Source organism: Canis lupus, chromosome 36 (genome assembly GCF_003254725.2).
Source record: "Canis lupus dingo isolate Sandy chromosome 36, ASM325472v2, whole genome shotgun sequence".
Classification (NCBI taxonomy): Eukaryota; Metazoa; Chordata; class Mammalia; order Carnivora; family Canidae; genus Canis; species Canis lupus.
Genome location: NC_064278.1, coordinates 10,766,218 through 10,784,854, shown reverse-complemented (window position 1 = coordinate 10,784,854; position 18,637 = coordinate 10,766,218).

The following is an 18,637-nucleotide window of genomic DNA, read 5'->3' as shown; positions in this document are numbered from 1 at the left end:
CTTCAGAATGCATGTAAGGGAGCAGTGAAAATCAATTTTAGTAAATCTCGATCCTCGAGTAAACATCTTTTGACTATTAAAAGTAGGACTTCAGCCAGATGGCAGAGCTTTCTTTCACCCTCCCATTTAAAAGAAAAAAAAAAAAAAGGAAAAGAAAAAGAAAATTCAGTTAGCTACACATGAAGGAAAATAGCCCTAGACGGGATCAAGATTTAAATTAACCTGTGGAAATCCAGTGGAGCAAAAACAAGGAGAGCAACCACTCAGGACTCCTGGGTGATGGTGGGGCGAGGGCAGCCCTAGAAGGGTGGACACGAAGAGCAGGAGCTTTGGGCTCTAGGGTCAGGGTCAGGACAGGCCATTGCCTCCCCGGGAAGGAGCTACAGTTGTGTCACCCTGGGACCAGGGCCACCAGGCCCCGCACCCCCGATCTCCCCTAGGCCTGGACCCCAGAGCTCCAGCCACTGAGCACGTACGTGCCTGCGCTCCAGACCTCCGCTTCCCCGAGGCTCCACACACCCCCGTGGTCCGGCCCGAGCCCTGCAGCTGCTCCTCGAGCCCGTGCAAACTGCCTCGAGGCTCCGCAACCCCCGTGGTCCACCTGGAGCCCTGCAGCTGCCCCTCGAGCCTGTGCAAGCTGCCCCGAGGCTCCACACACCCCCGTGGTCCACCTGGAGCCCTGCAGCTGCCCCTCGAGCCCGTGCAAGCTGCCCCGAGGCTCCGCAACCCCCGTGGTCCACCTGGAGCCCTGTAGCTGCCCCTCGAGCCTGTGCAAGCTGCCCCGAGGCTCCACACACCCCCGTGGTCCGGGCCCGAGGCCTGCAGCTGCTCCTCGAGCCCGTGCAAGCTGCCCCGAGGCTCCGCAATCCCCGTGGTCCACCTGGAGCCCTGCAGCTGCCCCTCGAGCCTGTGCAAGCTGCCCTGAGGCTGCACACACCCCCTTGGTCCACCTGGAGCCCTGCAGCTGCCCCTCGAGCCCGTGCAAGCTGCCCCGAGGTTCCACACGCCCCCGTGGCCCGGGCCCGAGCCCTGCAGCTGCCCCTCGAGCCGGTGCAAGCGTCCTTCGCACAGAGCCCCTGCCCGGGGGAGCCGCGCCCGACGCCCGCGCTGCTGCTCCCTGTGCCCCCTCCCTGGCTGCTCCTCAGCTCCCAGCTTGTCCGGCTCCAGCTACCGTGACCGCGGGGCCCCGCAAGCCAGACCCGGTGCTCCCAGGCCGCTGTCGGCCAGTGTCCCCGTGGGGGAGAGGAGGTCGGGAGGTCCCCGGCAGCCTCCGCCATCAGAGGACCCCACAGCTCTCGCCTCCCTGCAGACCAGACGTCCTGGGCCCTTGAGAACCCCTGAACCTTCCCCGACCCCGCTCCCCGGGGGGGCCACAGGGAAACCACACTGCTGGGCCTTTCCCGGAGCCGGAGCTGCCACCTCCACGCAGCGGTAACCTCTTGACCCGCAGGTAAATCTCTTGCCCAAACAAAACCAGTCGGTGAAGTCTGGGACAGGTGAGCGCTCCGTCAAATGTGCAGGTATCAATGGGAGATTACAAGAAAGAGTACAAGACACCAACCGTTAGTGAGCGGAATTCTTAGATATTGTATCAGTAATCAAAAATATCAGTAATCAAAAATTTCCCCCAAAAGAAAAGCCCAGGACCAGAAGGCTTCACTGGTGAATTCTACTAAACATTTAAAGGACCAGTACCAACTGGCTTCTCAAACTCTCCCAAAAATTGACGAGAGGAAACACTTCCAAACTCATTTTAGGAGGCCAGGGTGTTCCCGATACCAGATATGGACACTATCAGAAAACAAAACTACAGACCAGTATCCCTGATGAACACAGATAGAGTCCTCAAGGGCACATGGGCAAGCCAAATTCAACAGCCCATTAAAAGGACCACATACTACTATCAAGGGGGGTCTATCCCTGGGATTCAAGGATTCTCAACACGCACGAAGCAATAAAGATGATAAACCACATTGGCATGTGAAGGATAAATATATGATCACCTCAATAGGGGCAGGAAAAAACGTTTCACACAATTCAACATTCTTTCATGACAGAAATTCTCAACAAATGAAGAAATGCACGTCAACATAATAAGGGCCGTATTGACAAGCCCCCAGCTAAGATCGTACTCAACAATGAAAACCTGAAAGTGTTTCCCTCTGAGATCAAGAACCAGACAAAGGCAGCCCAGGTGGCTCAGCGGTTTAGCGCCGCCTTCAGCCCAGGGCCTGATCCTGGAGACCTGGGATCGAGTCCCGCGTCAGGCTCCCTGCATGGAGCCTGCTTCTCCCTCTGCCTGTGTCTCTGCTGCGTTCTCTCTCCCCCTCTCTCTCTGTGTGTGTCTCATTAATCAATAAATAAAATCTTAAAAAAAAAAAAAAAGAACAAGACAAGTACGTCCACTCCCACCACTCTTATTCAACATAGTGCTGGAAGTCCTAGCCAGAGAATTAGGTGAGAGAAAGAATTAAAAGGCATCCAAATCGGAAAGGAAGAAGTAAAAATGTCCCCATTTCCAGAAGACATGATCTCATATATAGACAACCCTAGCGATGCCACAGACACACACACACACACACACAAAACTGTTGGATCTAATAAAAATGGTCTGTAAGTTAGCAGGATACAAAATCAATATACAAAAATCAGCTTTTTTTTTTTTTAAAGATTTTATTTGTTTATTCATGAGAGGAACAGAGAGAGAGAGAGAGGCAGAGACCCAGGCAGAGGGAGAAGCAGGCTCCACGCAGGGAGCCCGAAGCAGGACTCAATCCCAGGTCTCCAGGATCACACCCTGGGCTGAAGGCGGCGCTAAACCACTGAGCCACCTGGGCTGCCCCAGTTATGTTCTTATACACTAGCAATGAACTACCTACAAGGGAAATTAAGAAAGTAATCCCCTTTATAATAACATCAAAAACAGTAAAATACTTGGGAATGAATTTAGTTAAAGAGGTTGTAGGTCTGTATACTTCAAACTATAAGACATCGGTAGAGAAATTGAAGAAGATACAAAGAAATGGAAAACCATCACGTGTTCTTGGACTGGAATAATTCATAATGTTAAAATATCCTTACGACCCAAAACAATCTCCAGGTTCGATGAGATCTCTACTAAAATTGCAATGGCATTTTCCACAGAAACATTGTTTATGTTAAAATTTGTATGGAGCCACCGAAGTCTCCGAGCCGCCAGAGCAATCTTGAGGAAGACGACCAAAGCTGGGGGCCCTACACTTAGTGATTTCAAACTATATTACAAACCTGTAATAATTGAAACCATGTGGTGGCATAAACGCAGATGCAGGAAGCCCAGGCCTGGAAGGGTGAGCAACATCTCTTTAGTTTAGTGGTACTCTGACGTTAAGGTGCCTCAGAACCACTGGGTGGGCTTGTTAAACTACAGCTTGCTGGGCTCCACTTTCTGCTCTTGGACTTAGTAGATCTAAGGTGAACCAGGATATTTGCATTTCTAACAAGTTCCCAGGAAATGCTGATACTACACGTTGCAGGGACCACACTTTGAGTCAATATTTGACTTCACAGGTCTGACTGCCTATTTAGCTCCATCCCTTGATGCTAGAGATCTGGTTTTGGTCTCTGCTCGTTTCCATTTTGTTTCCTGACTCAGTATGTTTTTCCTCTAGGATTCCAGATGTCTGGCTCCTCCCTGAAATATTTTTTTTGTGTCTTAACTATATGTTACCGCCCGCAATTCCGTCATAGACAGCTGCTTATCCATGAGGCCGTGCTGGGACCAGAAACCACCAGCCCTTTAGCCTTGCAGCATGTTGCTGGGATGCTTGCCCTTTTTTTTTTTTTTTTTTAAGATTTTATTTATTTATTCATGAGAGAGACACAGAGAGAGGCAGAGACACAGGCAGAGGGAGAAGCAGGCTCCATGCCGGGAGCCTGATGTGGGACTCGATCCCGGGACTCCAGGATCATGCCGTGGGCCGAAGGCAGGCGCTAAATCACTGAGCCACCCAGGGATCCCCAGATGCTTGCCTTTTTCTCGTGTGAGTGCCCTTTCCACTCCAATCCTGCTCTCGGCTCTCGGTTACATGGTGGGACTTCTGTCCTGGCACCCTGCTTGGCTGTGGCACAGTTCATTGTGTAGGATGGGCACACTGAGTCCGCCACAATACCCCCACACCTACTACTTCTGCAGAAGTAATTGACTGTTATAAATGACTTACCCCTTTCCAAAAAACATGGATCATTGTGATTCTGGTACACAATTAAAAAAAAATTGTATCTGGTCTGGCTAACAAGAGATTCTCAATATGGTTAAATGTTAGGTGCTAAGTGAGAGATGTGAACAAGTGAAAGGACCTCTGACCTCGTAAAGCTAACAGTCAGCTGGATAGGTTATAACTTTTTTGAATATAACCACTTCTAGTTTTTAAACATGTTCCTAATTATATATATAGATCTCCTTATAATTACAAATTTATTAATGTTACAGCATATTGTACGTGTTATAAAATATATGTAAACTAGAAAATCAGGAGGTTATATTACATAATATTTTTATGGACTTCTTGGTAATGTTTAATGTCTTTGGCCAACTTCTTACTGGATACAATTTCCTTATGAGATACATTTTTCATTGCTCTTACCGGATTGCGTGGCTGAAGGAGAGGTCTAACTACTAATGGTAAGAGTGTCATTTTCTGGTTGTTATGCACATTTCACAGTTCCTTACAGGGATCTTTTTTAAGCTATTTAGGCAAAGAATCCAGAATATTTTTCTCATTTTAGCTTAAAAACTTAAAGAGATTGGCCCCCAACCTACGGTAAGTAAGTTCTATTTTCTTAATTCCTTTATGTACGCAAGTAAGTACCTATCTCAAGACAACCAGCCAGAGAGGGCTGGCATGATTCCTTCCAAGGCCGATGCGTACTTAGACCTCCCAGATGCCCTGTCTGGAACTGAAGTAGGAGACAGAGAACCCGCAGGCACAGACTGTATGAGAAGAAGCCGAGATGATATCCAGGACGTCACAGAGTGGCAAAGGCCACAAGGGCCACAGGTGAGGTGGAGACAGGCTGCACAAGAGGGAACGAGCTGGTTGGCGGCAAGCAGGAGCAGAGACACGTCTCCGCGTGGCCCTAGGATGCTGTGCTCAGTAATGAACCCAACGCAGTGCAGGTAAATCTACCTGACTGTGCTTCATTCCACTGGGCCTCAGCCTTCAGCTAGCCCTGAGTTCCCGTGGGCTTCTTGCTTCCCTTCTTGCCACAAATAATCCTTTTACTAAACTCGTGCAGCCTGGGGTAGTCTAAATGAGTTTCTGTTCCTGACCAACAGACAACAGCACCCCTGCCCCTACAGGTGCTGTGTCTCCTCCAGGTCACCCTTGCGGGAACCATGGTCCCTGCGATGTCCTCACAGAACCAGAGTCAGGTGAGAGTGAAGCGACGGAACGTCTGGGAAGCATCCGTACAGGGGACATACAGCACACCAGAGGAATCCTAAAGCACTCTTTCCTATATCAGCATTTCACAGACGTTAGAGAATTTTGATTTTAATTTACAATTTGCTCTTCCCTAGAACACAAACGGGTTCAGGGGACTCCACCCAGTGTACACTCGAGGAGAGCCACTGCGATGCAGGCAAAATCTCTTCTTCCCTTGGAGGCTTTACTGTTGGGTCTGAGGCTTTATTGCAGGGTCCAGTCAGTCCTACCAGCTGTCATTCCATAGCTGCCCTTGAGGAGCTGTCTCCCATTGCTTGCAGTTAGATTACAGGGGACGAGCTCAGTTAGTGTGCGGTCACGGCCAGGAGCACACGGCCTCCTGCGGAGAAACGGCTCCAATTCCAGGACTTGCACAAATAGACTTCTCTTGGGACTGCTGGCATCATGACATGTTGAAACATCTTGTACCCTTTTCACTGGCTGCCTGTAGGAATCGGATATTCTTCTCCCCTTGGTGTTATGTACCATTTAAATATTCTCAATTCCATAGCTTGTAACTTCTTGTGTTCAGGTTCTTATGTGGCTATATGTTTTAGACTTGACACACCACTTTTAAGAGAGAGTCTTCAAGAAGCATGCTGGGTTTAGGGCAGACAGGCCCAAATAAAGGAGCAGCTGGTTTACTGGTGATCCTCAGTCCCTAAGATATAAAACAAAGTGCTCGATCAAATATTTGTTGAATGAATCGGTGAATCCAAAAGCAAGGCCCTGATGTTACATTTTTTGAACCCTCCTTGTTCCCAACTACTCAGAACTTCAAACAGTTATAAAGACACTTGATGCAACATTTTTTTTTCCTCTACGATAGTTTATCCTGAAGGAGGATGTTGGCTGTTAACGTTGTTGGACATGGAAAAGCTTTAGAAGTGCTTTGACCTGTCTGGTGGATGGAGCCACTGAGTTAAGAAGCTGTTTGGATATAAAAGGGGGTTGAGTCAAGCGCATATATGCTGCATATCTCAGTGAGTAAGAGCTTGGGTCACACTGCACAGGCTCAAATACTGGCTCTACTATTCAGCTTTGTGATTTTAGGCAAGTTACACAGTGTCATTGGGTCTCAGGTCCTCCATTGGACGTTATACACACACACACACACACACACACACACACTTTGATGAGAGAAGTCAATGAGACAATTTATGTAAGTAACTGGGAAGAGTGTCTGATACATAGTGAGGCTTAATTAAGATTAGCAATAATAATTATAATAGTAAATATAACCAAAGTATTATATTATTATGGATAATAATAATGCTGTTATTGTTATTGCCATAATTCCTGCTAGGTAAGGGGCGCGTTTGGTTATGAAAGAAAAGCCTCAAGGAATATGGTAGAGAGATACCTCATAGGAAAATTTTCTGTGGGAGTTAACAAAGTGACTAGAAGTTATCAGGAAGACAAAAGAAGATGATAAACCAGTATTCAAGCTTCTTCCCCTTTCATGGTTAAAGACACTCTATATTTGTCTTCTCTAATATTTTATCTCTCACCAGCTTTGAGCCATTGCCCATCACAAATCAGCCTCTTTTTCTCTTTTACTCTGTTTTTAACCTACAGATATGTAGGGCCTACAGAATTTCCCCTGATCTTCTCAGTGGAATGTATATGCATTAGGGGATCATGTGGGCTCAAAATCCTGAACCACAGGAGGGCTGACTCACAGAGAGGCATAATGCTAGGTGGTCAAGGAGTGGACGGACACCTGATTGGTATTCTGGGAAATGAGACACCAGGAAGGCCCCTAAAGGGGCCATCAGACCTAGTGTTTAGGGAACAGTTTATTTCCCATCATGTTTTGCGTTACCTAATTGGAAGAGCTACCCTCACCTATTCACAGCAGGAAGTCAAGCTTCCTTCATGGAATTTGGCCTATTTACCCTTCCAGCTGCTGAGTGAGCATCTTTGGTATATCCAGATGGTTACCCAGTGGTGATAAGCTCTGACTCTGAAGTTTGGGCTCTTGTCCATTGATACGTGTAAATGTACATCCAGCTGCCTTTCGCATGGAGTTTGGCGTGAGGGATGATGACCACAGGAGATTTGAGTCAATCCTCTGTGCTGAGCTAAAGCATGGTCAGAAAAAGAGTTGTAGAGTGAGACTGGGCAAGAACCACAGGGAGTGCTGCTACCAGTGAGGGCAAAGAAGAAACTGAGGCAGACAGACCCATGGAGCCCATGGCAGTATGGCAGGTTGGGGAGGCATGCGCTTCTGTGATATTAGTAATTGCTATTCCAATGACTACTAGATACAGTAATAACTTCAAAATACCAATCTATAAAATTTTTAGTTTTTAATCATTCTCTGTAGGCCTATTTGAGCTTACTTTTTAAAAAAAATTTAAAAGATTTTATTTATTCATAAGAGACAGAGAGAGGTAGGCAGAGGGAGAAGCAGGTTCCTCACAAGGAGCCCGATGCGGGACTCGATCCCAGGACTCTGGGATCACATCCTGAGCCGAAGGCAGACGTTCAACTGCTGAGCCACCCAGGTGCCCCTGAACTTAGCATTTCTTAGCAAAGAAGAGTAAGAATCAGCAATATGTTATCAAATTGTATACTCTCTAAAACAGATGAGTTTCATCATACGGTATATTTTAAATACATGAATTTTATAAAATATTTTAAGCATATTGAAAAGCATAGTAAAAATATCCAAGAAAAAAAGAAGTAAAACCAACTTATATTTTTAAAAAGTTATAGAAATTTTAAAATAATGCTATTCATTAAGAGGTTTTATACATAATATCTTGTAACCCTTTGTTCTTCATGGTTCTCAGAGGTCTATGATTGTGAAAAATCAACATAAGATACAAACTTATACTTTATTAAATCTGTACATGTTCATTAATATTATATGTATCATGAAACAAACTAGAGTCAGACAATTTATAAACTTGGCTTATAAGTAGAAAACCTCTACCAAATGCTCAACAAGCGTGTTCAATGCTACAGTGTTCAATGCTTTCTTCGTGTCCTTTATGACATATCTGTCACTTTCTTTATGTTAAACTATTTTTAGTGAGAATTATAAAATTATATCCCTCTCCTCCCCTTGAAGCTCAGGAGCTATTGGTGTTGATACAAAAATATTTTCCAGAAAATGCATTTAATGGAGTTTAAACCTGCTGTAGAAGGGTTTGTAATGTGAGGATGGAGAGCAAAAACTATTATATGTTCTTAGAAGTTTGTTTAATAATTTTCATGCTTGAGAGAGAAAAATGTAGAAATAAGGTAATTCATCCAAAGATGTCTCATGTGACCTTCATTGGCCTCTGGCACATTTCAAAAGCCCACTGGTAGTCTTACTTAAGACATCTTATGTTGAAAGTAATATAATCTTCAAAGTAAATAAAAATAAATGAATAGAAAGGTGATGTATTGAAGACATTTCATAGAATGCAAAGAGATGATAAAAAAAAATCCTCAGAAAGAGAGTCTTCCTACCTCCACCATTAAAGAGTTCAACTTTCAAATGCCAATCTCCATGTCCTCAGTTCAAATTTGTAAAGAGAATGTGATCCAGCTGGATCTTCATCCTTCATCTACTGTCCCCAGAAAGGTAAGGCGGCAAGCTGGACGAATGCCTGGCAAATGCTCAGTCTATGGGGATATGGGGTACGGAGTGAGGGCAGTTCTTCTGGGGAAGACGGCTACAAAATCCAAATTGTCTTGAACCCTTCAGAAAGGTCATATACAGATTGTCATTCATTCAATTGCACAGCAATATTTAATAAACATTAAATATTTTTGTTTTTTTTTCTGTTATGCCTCTGCATACCTCCTGGTATTATTGTCTATATGGGGTGTGGATGGTAATACCCTGGCACTTTCCTTAATTTTGACACGAATGACTGATTAATCTCGAGCAACTGACATCAAAGACTTCCAAAGGTGCCAAGATGCATTAATGGTCTTTATGGTTAGTAACCATCCTGAAAGTAGCCCCCTGGATTCCTAGATATTCCTCTGCTTGTATAAAGACAAAACACGAGTACTGACCTGTAACAACATTCCACGACAAGTCATTATGTCATGGGATATCTAAATGATGACAGCTTTGTTTGGTGACAAGACTGCCTCAACATCCTGACCCCTTCTTTACTAGATCCAGATTCTTATCAATCTCAAGTCTGGCACAAAGCCTAGCCCTGCACTGGGCATGTGACAGGCCTTAAGTACACACTTACTCATTGATTGACTTGATTGCTTTACTCTTTCTAGCAATTAATTTAATCAGGACTTACAAATGGTCCTCAAGTAAGAGATTTTCAGTTTCAGATAATTGTTCCAAATGCCAGAAATCACTCCTGGGACTAACAAATTATTCAGGATCATGCAGACAGGATTGCAGGATTGTTACCTCTGCAAACTTCCTCCAATGTGTATTTTTCCAAGGTCTTTACTGCTGTCACAGAAACTCTTCAAGCTCAGCATTTTTTACTTAGTATTCTTTTACTTGTTACTTTTCTCTATTTCTTTATAGCTGAGGTTTAAGAGACCTTTTTTGTTTTTCTTTTGTTTTTTTTTGCTCCCTGAGGTTCTGATTTTTTAGGCCAAGTTTTGTAGACTAGCCACTACTTTTCATTAATGCCGTAGCCAATATCTGGATGTGAGATCATTTCAGTATCATCTGGAAATAGTCATGTGCAAGGCTAGGTGATATGAGAATGAATCGTTATGCATTTTAAAAAATAGGAAAAAAGTCAATAAATGTCCCCAGGGATTTCTTATGTACTGAGAAAGTTAGAAATCATGACTGGGTAAATTCTCCTATGAGAGAATAAGGTCTACTTGACCTTTCTTCGAGTTACTGGTAGAGATTTAATTACATTAAAAAATCAGTCTGTGTTATTTTAAAGTTTCCTCTGGACAGGGAAAAACAATTGGAAAAGTTAGGTCATTGTCTAATAGGGAAAGATAGTTTATTTGGAGTGCAAATGAATGAATATACCTGGATGAAGAGTGATGGATGCTTGTAATCGTTGCTTGTGTGATATATGCACCCACACAGAAATCAACCTTGTTTTTCTACAATGATAAGAGGGTTGCAGAAGAAGGTGTTTTCCTCCTGGCTTGTCCTCTGTGAGCAATATAACTTTTGTTAGGATAGTCAGGTTTCATTTAGTTCAGCTATCCCTGCATGTGGCAAACACATCTAGAGTGACCTCCTTTCCCTATGAGCTATGCCACCTAATATAATTCCCTTTATCTGAATGTGGGCAGAATCTGTGACTTGATTTTAACCATTGAAATATGGCAAAGGTAAAGGAATTTTGCATATGTAATAAAGTTACCCAACTGATTTAATTTTACTTTAAAACTTTATTTATTTATTTATTTATTTATTTATTTATTTATTTATTTATTTTTAGAGCAGTTTTAGGTTCACAGCAAAATTGAGAGGAAGGTACAGGGATTTTCCATATACCCCTTGCCCCTATGCATGCATCATCTCTCCTATTAACAGTATCCCCCACCAGAGTGGTACATTTATTACACCTGATGACTCTATATTGACACATCATAATCACCCAAGTCCATAATTCACATTACAGTTCACTCTTGGTGTTTAGCGTTCTATGGATTTGGACAAATATATAATGATATGAATCTGCCATTACAGTGAACTTAGAGACAACAAAGACTCCTGCTGGCCTTGAAAAAGCAAGCCACCATGGGTTCTCTAATAGTAAGGAAATGAAATCTACCAACAACCACATGAGCTTTGAAGAGGACCCCAGGCATCGAATGAGACCCCACTACTGGCCAGTACTTTGACTACAGTCTTGTGAGATCCTGAACAGAGGACCCAGGTAAACTGACCCAGACCCCTGACCCAGGAAGCTGTAAGATAACAAATATGTATTGTTTGAGTTACCATATTTGTGGTTGTTACTCAGCAATTGAAAAACAATGCACTAAACAAAACAAAACAATGCATTATAAGAATATATAAAGTGGTTCCATGGAGAGGACAAAAAGATAATTCATTTGTTGGGTTTTAGAATGACTGAATTGAAGCATCTTAGGAAAATCTATATATGCTTTATATATTGACAATAGATTAGGTTCTGGTATATTTCCTGATCTAAGTAAAGATTTATCATTATGCTCATGTTTCTGAAGTTTTAGATTCTTTTGCCAAGCCCCACATTGAGTTTTGTCCCAACGTGTCTATCCTGGAATGCCTGTTTCTCATTTCACATAGGACTTAGTAGCAAGACCATTCTGATTTTGCTCAGAATAAGGTCTTTATAGTCTTTATCAACTGATTCTTGAGGAAGGCTTTGCTTCCTGTTAGTATACCTTGGAAAATTCTGACTTTACAAATTAACCCAAGAATAGCTGTACAATGCTATGACTATGTGGTACTAATTTGAATGCTTTGGATCAGATTTACTTTGGTGACTATATTTCTTAGGGTAATTTTTCTCTACTACAGCTGGGATTTGTTGTTAGCAGTAACAGGAGGACAGTCTCTTTGTAGGAGAGTAACTTATGTGTGGGTTGAAGCTGAAAGTAAATATTTCACACATATGAAAGCATGACCCTTCCTGTGTGACTTTATTAAAACCCCTGGCCACAGTAGCTCAGGAAAATTATAATCTAATTCTTTTTTCCTGATACTACTTCAAAAATATAGCTTTATTAATGAACAAATGATGAGTTATTTTATAAATTAGAGAAAGAATTTAAGACATGAGCTGAGTTAGACAACTAGATTTTATTGTGCTCATGAAAATATGGATAAACACTTCAAGACCCTCTCAAGTACTTACAGTAATAATGAAAAGTTATTTGAGACTCTGTACTTGAACATTTTGTTCATTCAGTTTTATGTGAATCTCTGAAATGCTTTCCATTCACCATTTCTTTGGTTTCATAATTTATTTGTGTTGGTTTGGTTTTTCAACTATGAGGTCTTCAATGTTCAAGGAAAGTAATCTTTTCTTAATAAAGATGCTTCACAAACGGCTTTTTCCTGAAGAGATACATTCAAATGTAAAACACTGTTTTCCAGAAATGTTTCCAAAAGGTACAGTTGCTTCTTTTTTTTTTCACATCTAAAATAGATGCAAAATAAGAACAAGATGTATTTGCAAAGGTAACCCCTAGTCCGCCAAAGAAAATGCTAGTCATGTTTCTTAGTGGAAGTAGCGCCCCCTAGTGGGTAGCGTTGCAATAATATTAACTAATTTTTTTCATATAAATTTTCATCGAAGTGAAATTCACATAATTATATTAAAGTGTGCAATTCAATGGCATTTAGTGTCCTCACAATGTTGTGCAACCACCAGCTATCTCTAGTTTCAAGACCTTTACATCGTCTCAGAAAACATCTCATTACTAGTAAGTAATCAATCACTCCCTATTCTGCTTTCAGCATCCCCTAGTAATCTCTAACCTGCTTTGTGTCTCTGGATTTGCTTATTCTGGATATGTCTGATGAAGAAATTATGCAATACCTTTTATTCTGGCCTCTTACATTTAGCATGATGTTATTGAGGTCAATCCAAGTTATAATATGTATCAGTACTTCACTCCTTTTTATTGTTGAATAATATTTCATTGTATGTATACTCTACAGCTTGTTTATCTATTCATCCAATGACGGGCACTTGAGTTGTTTCCACCCTTTTGCTGTAATGAGTAATTCTAAGAATTTATGTACAAATTTCTGTGTATGCTTATTTTTTCACTTCTCTCGGTTGTATACCTTAAGAGTGGAATTGCTGGGTCATACGTTAGTTCTGTGTTTAACTTTTTGAGAAACTACCAAAAAAAGCCAACCAAGACACATCAGAATACGGCTTCCAAAAATATTGGCTGGTATTATAAGAGAATGGTTTTTAGTATTGGAAAAAAATGGCAATAGTTATAAACTCACTCAGTTCCTTCTAATAATGCAATCTTTTATAGGAAGCCTTTTGAGAACTTAGCATGGGGTGATTATTCCTCTTATCCCCTAAAGATTGGCTTCAATAACATACTATAAGATTTATCAATTAAAAATGTGTGATGTATATACGCAGAAAAAACAGACAAAATAAATCAATGAAGATGTATTTTGAATGACATGATCAATAAATTTGATCTATTAAACATATATAAAACATTATAATAACTTAATAATACATTTTATTTTCAACTACGTATGAAACTTAGGTTTGTGGAGCTGCTGAACTACAAAATAGTTCCCTCCCCTAAAATTAAAGGGTTAAAATTATGCAGAGTATATTAACTGAACAGAGGGAAAATAAATTAGAAGTGAAACAAAAATATCTAGAAAATTCCTTTAAAAAACCCCTCAAGGGCAGCCCCGGTGGCGCAGCGGTTTAGCGCCGCCTGCAGCCCAGGGTGTGATCCTGGAGACCCTGGATCAAGTCCTACCTCAGGCTCCCTGAATGGAGCCTGCTTCTCTCTCTGCCTGTGTCTCTGCCTCCCTCTCTCAATGTGTCTCTATGAATACATAAATAAAATCTTTAAAAAAAAACCCTCAAATGTTTGGGAATTAAGCAGTACTTTCCTAAATTTCTAATAAAATAAGAAGAAATAAATAGAAACCTGAAAACATTTTTTTAACTGAATGGTAACAAAATAAAAAATAACAAAATTTATGGAATGTTATTAAAGCCATGCTTAGAGAGAAATTTATAGCCTAGCCTAAGTGCATTTACTAAAGAAAGGGTAAAGGCTGAAACATTTTTATAATAATGTACAAAATAATTGTTAATTAGAACCAACGAAATAGAAGGAAAGAAATGATAAATATAGAAGCAACCAAAATTAATAATGAAATAGGGAAGGACATACTATAGAGAAGATTAAAAAAGCCAATAGTTGGTTCTTAATATATAATAATTAATATAATATATTATTAATATAATTACTATCAGGGAAAATGGTCTTAACTACAGCCCTTTTAAAAATAATATAAAGCAATAACTTTAAAAAATAATATAAAGTTATAAGTAACTTCATGTGAATAATATATAATATATATTTTTAAATAATGTAATATAAATATATTATAAAGTTATAAGTAACTTTATGTGAATAAAATAATATAAAGTCATAAGTAACTTTATGTGAATATATAATATAAATAAAGATATATATTTTATGTGAATAAACTTGAAATCTTATGTGAAATGTTAAATCATTAGAAAAAATAGATTTATGGCAAGTGAAATGAGAAGAAACAGCAAAGCGAACAGTCCTCTACTTATTAAGGATAAATGATAAAAAATTGAAACAAAAAGCAAACCAGACTCAGAAGTCTTCATAAGTCATCTAAATAATTAAGGACAAATTAACAGCAGTCTTATTTAATCTCTAACAGAACAAAATAAAAGAAAACAGAGACCCTTTCCCAACTTGTTTTAAGAGCATACCATAACCTTATGATCCAAATCTAGCAGGCACATTAAAAGAAAGGAATATTGTGAGCCAAGCTGTTTCACAGATGTAGATGTGAGAACATGAAACAAAATATTGGAGAATTAAATATTGCAATATAATGAAATTGCTAGTGAAAATGACCGAATTGGATTCAATTCCAGGAGAATAATTAGGGTTGACATTCTAAAAGTAATCAATACTATTTACCGTAACACCAAAATAAAGAATCATAATGATATTATTATCTAAATAAGGCACAATAAAAATTTAATAAGTTCAGTGTGCATGAATGATTTTGAAAAAACTTAGATTAGGGATTGCCATAATTCTCTTTAAGATGATAATGAGTATCTATTTTAGAAACCTACACCAAACATCATTCTTTATCATAGTAGGATTGGAAAAGAAGAAATCAATGAATAGAAAACTGAAAAACTGTAGACAAAAATCAATAAACCAAAAGTTGGTGTTTTGAATACATTAACAAAATTGAAGAACCCCTAGATAAACTAATCAATAAAAAGATAAATTACAAATTTTCAATACCAGAAGGGAAAAACAGATATGAATAGAGATGCCACAGATATTGAAAGCATAATAATGGAATGACATGAACCATTTATGGTGTAAATTCAGTAATTTGGGTGAACAAATTCTCTAGACAAATGCAACTTACCAAAACAAAAAAAAAGGAAAAATCATAATAGCCCTATATCTATTAAAGGAACAAATCTCTTTAATTAAAAACTTCCCCACAAAGAAGAATCAAGTTCCTTACAGTTTTACTCATGAATTCTATAAATATATTGGGGAGAAAATAATTCCACTATTACAGAAATTCTTTCAGGAATAGACCATTTCTAACTTGTTTTATGAAGCCAGCATTATCCTGATACCAAAAGCTGACAAATTACCCAGGGGGAAAAAAAAACATTAAAAATAGAAAGAAACAGTAAAACACGAGAGAAAGATTCAGAAATTTCAACACATAACCCTCAGGAATTCTAGATGGAGAAAATAGAAGAATATAGGATGAGGAAATACTTGTTTGCTGAAAGCTGAGAGCTTTCTTGAAATTTTCTTAATTACAGATATTAATAAATATGTCAATCCTCCAATTACATTAGCATACATTCTGAGGCTGATTAATAAAAGCAATTTCATAACTAGTCTCAAAAAAATTGAAAAACACCAGAATAATTATAATCTAAAGTATTCCGTTAAAAATACAGCTGCAGGCACCTGGATGGTTCAGTAAATTAACGTTAGACTCAGATTTTGGCTCAGATCATGGTCTCAGGGTCATGATCATCAGGCTCTGCACTCAGTGGGGAATCTGCTTGGGATTCTCTCCCTCTGCCCCTCCCCCCCGTCTCTCTTCACTCTCTAAAATAAATAAATCTTTTTTTAAAAATATGGTTGAAATAAAGCCATCTTCAGAAAGAGAGGAGTAGAGTCAGTTTGCTAACCACAGACTTTCCTAATAGAATTCCTCATATATTTCAAGAAGGAAATAGGGAGCGCTTGGGTGCTGCAGTCCGTTAAGCGACCTACTCTTGGTTTCGGCTCAGTTCTGATCTCAGGGTGGTGAGACTAAGCCCCACATTGGCCTCTGCACTCAGGCTGGAGTCTGCTTTCAACTCTCTCTCTCTTCCTGTGCCCCACCCCCTCTTAAATAAATAAATCTTTTTTAAAAAGAAAAGGAAATAGAACACAAAATGAAGAAGTAGACAGAAGAAACATATTTTAGATTAATTAACACGTGAGTAGGTCTAAGCACTGACTATACAAATGCACAAGAATACTATTTTTAAATTCTACTCTGTCTGACATCCAATGAATTAAGTAATATTAGACAAAAATCACATAAAAGTGGGCAGTAATATGTGTCAAATCTAGGAACTTCATTGTTCCAGATAAGAGTACAACTGCTGATTTTATTTCACTAATTAAGTATGTATGTTAAAATTTAAAAGCAATCACTTATTGAAAAAAAGAGAAAAGGAAGGGAAGAAGGAGGAAGATGTGTAGCTTCTGAACCAGTACAGATGTGGAAGAGTAGAAAAAACATGACAAAATTAATTTGAAAGAGGACAAAAAAGGGAAGGAAGAAAAGAGAAAAACTTGACAAATAAAAAGCACAGAATAGATAATAAAAATAAAATCAAATATATCTCTGTATAAAATAAATACAAGTAGATTAGCATAGGCTATTAACAGAAAATTTAGATTGGTCTTTTTATCTATGCATATTCTTTTTAAAAATATATACCAAAAGATAAGAACACAGACATCTTTAAAAATAAAGAGATGGGGAAACAAGGTCTCTGTGAAATACCAGCAAAAAAAAAAAAAAAATCAGTGTAGTCCTCTTACTATTAAATTAAGTAGGGACAGATGTATCTAATTTCACTGCCATTCTACTGCTTAGGAGCAATCAATCATTCCTCATTGCCAACAGAATAAATCTCAGGCTGTTTAGCATGACATACAAGGTTCTCACCTCTGGCTATAACCTTCTTTTGGACAGCTAATTTCATCTTTGATGTCTCAGAGCCTATCACAAAGTTAATGTGTAGTAGACACTTAAATATTTATTTAGTTCAGATGACACGAAAAATAAAACCATTATCGATGCAATCATTGTAACATTTACTTGCATGATGTCCTCTTCACCTTTCTCATAGGTATTTTTTCTTAAAAAGAAAAGAAGAGAGGAGAAACATATCTAACATATTGACAACTAAGCAAAATTTCTTTTCTTATGCCTTTTCCTTCCCCCTCCCTTCACTCTTGCTGTAGATATTAACAGCAAGACCTTTTTTCAGAGGATGGTTTATAAAACATTCCATTTTTATACTCCCCTTGCTTCCTCTACTTCCTCCAGTTGTTCTTCCCTCGCTTTCCTTCCCCTTTGCCTTTTCATCCCCCCTCATAATCTCTCCCCACTGCTCTTTGTAAATTGATCTGTATTATACAGAACTCGGGAGAACATGTGATTATGAGAGATGCCCCAGAACAGAGAAGTAGAGAATGGAAGCCTCTCCGGTTTAGATTTGTGACTTGATCATGACAACTTGAATGTGTGTTTATGTGGAATATCATATTGGAAGCCTTACTTTATATGCGATGCATTATATAATGAAACTCTGAAACGGGAAAGGGTCATTCTCTCTTCTCTGTAGAATATTTTTTCCCATTGGGTGAAGAGACCCTAATGCAATGACTTTCAACCCTTAGTATGAATCAGCATCAACGGTAAGCCTTTAAAAAGAAATTATATGCTTAAGTCTCTAAGAGAGATGAGTTCAATTGGTCTGGTCTTGGTCCATGCACTGGCATTTTTAATAAAGCTTCTCAGGTAATTCTAAAATGCAATCAGAATTGAGAAACATTGCACAAACTACTCATAATTAAGTAGAAAAACCAGATCTTTCTCATTTGGGAATTTTGTTAATGTGGTACCAAGAGCTGAAATCTAAGCTCACTTAGAATTTTTGCCAAAGAAATTGTAGGAATGAATATAGTGATACTCTATGGATTTTTTTATAGTGATAGCAAATTATTAGGAGTTTAAGTGCACAGAGCCATTGTCTACAGAACGTAATTAACAAGAGATTGGGTGAACAGAAAAGAAACAAGAAAATTATCTTGAATGAAAAACAAGAGCCCAAGGAAGGAATGGAAAAATATATAGAAAAGTAGATCAAAGATACATAGGGAAGAAACTGAAGCGAAAAGAAGAACAA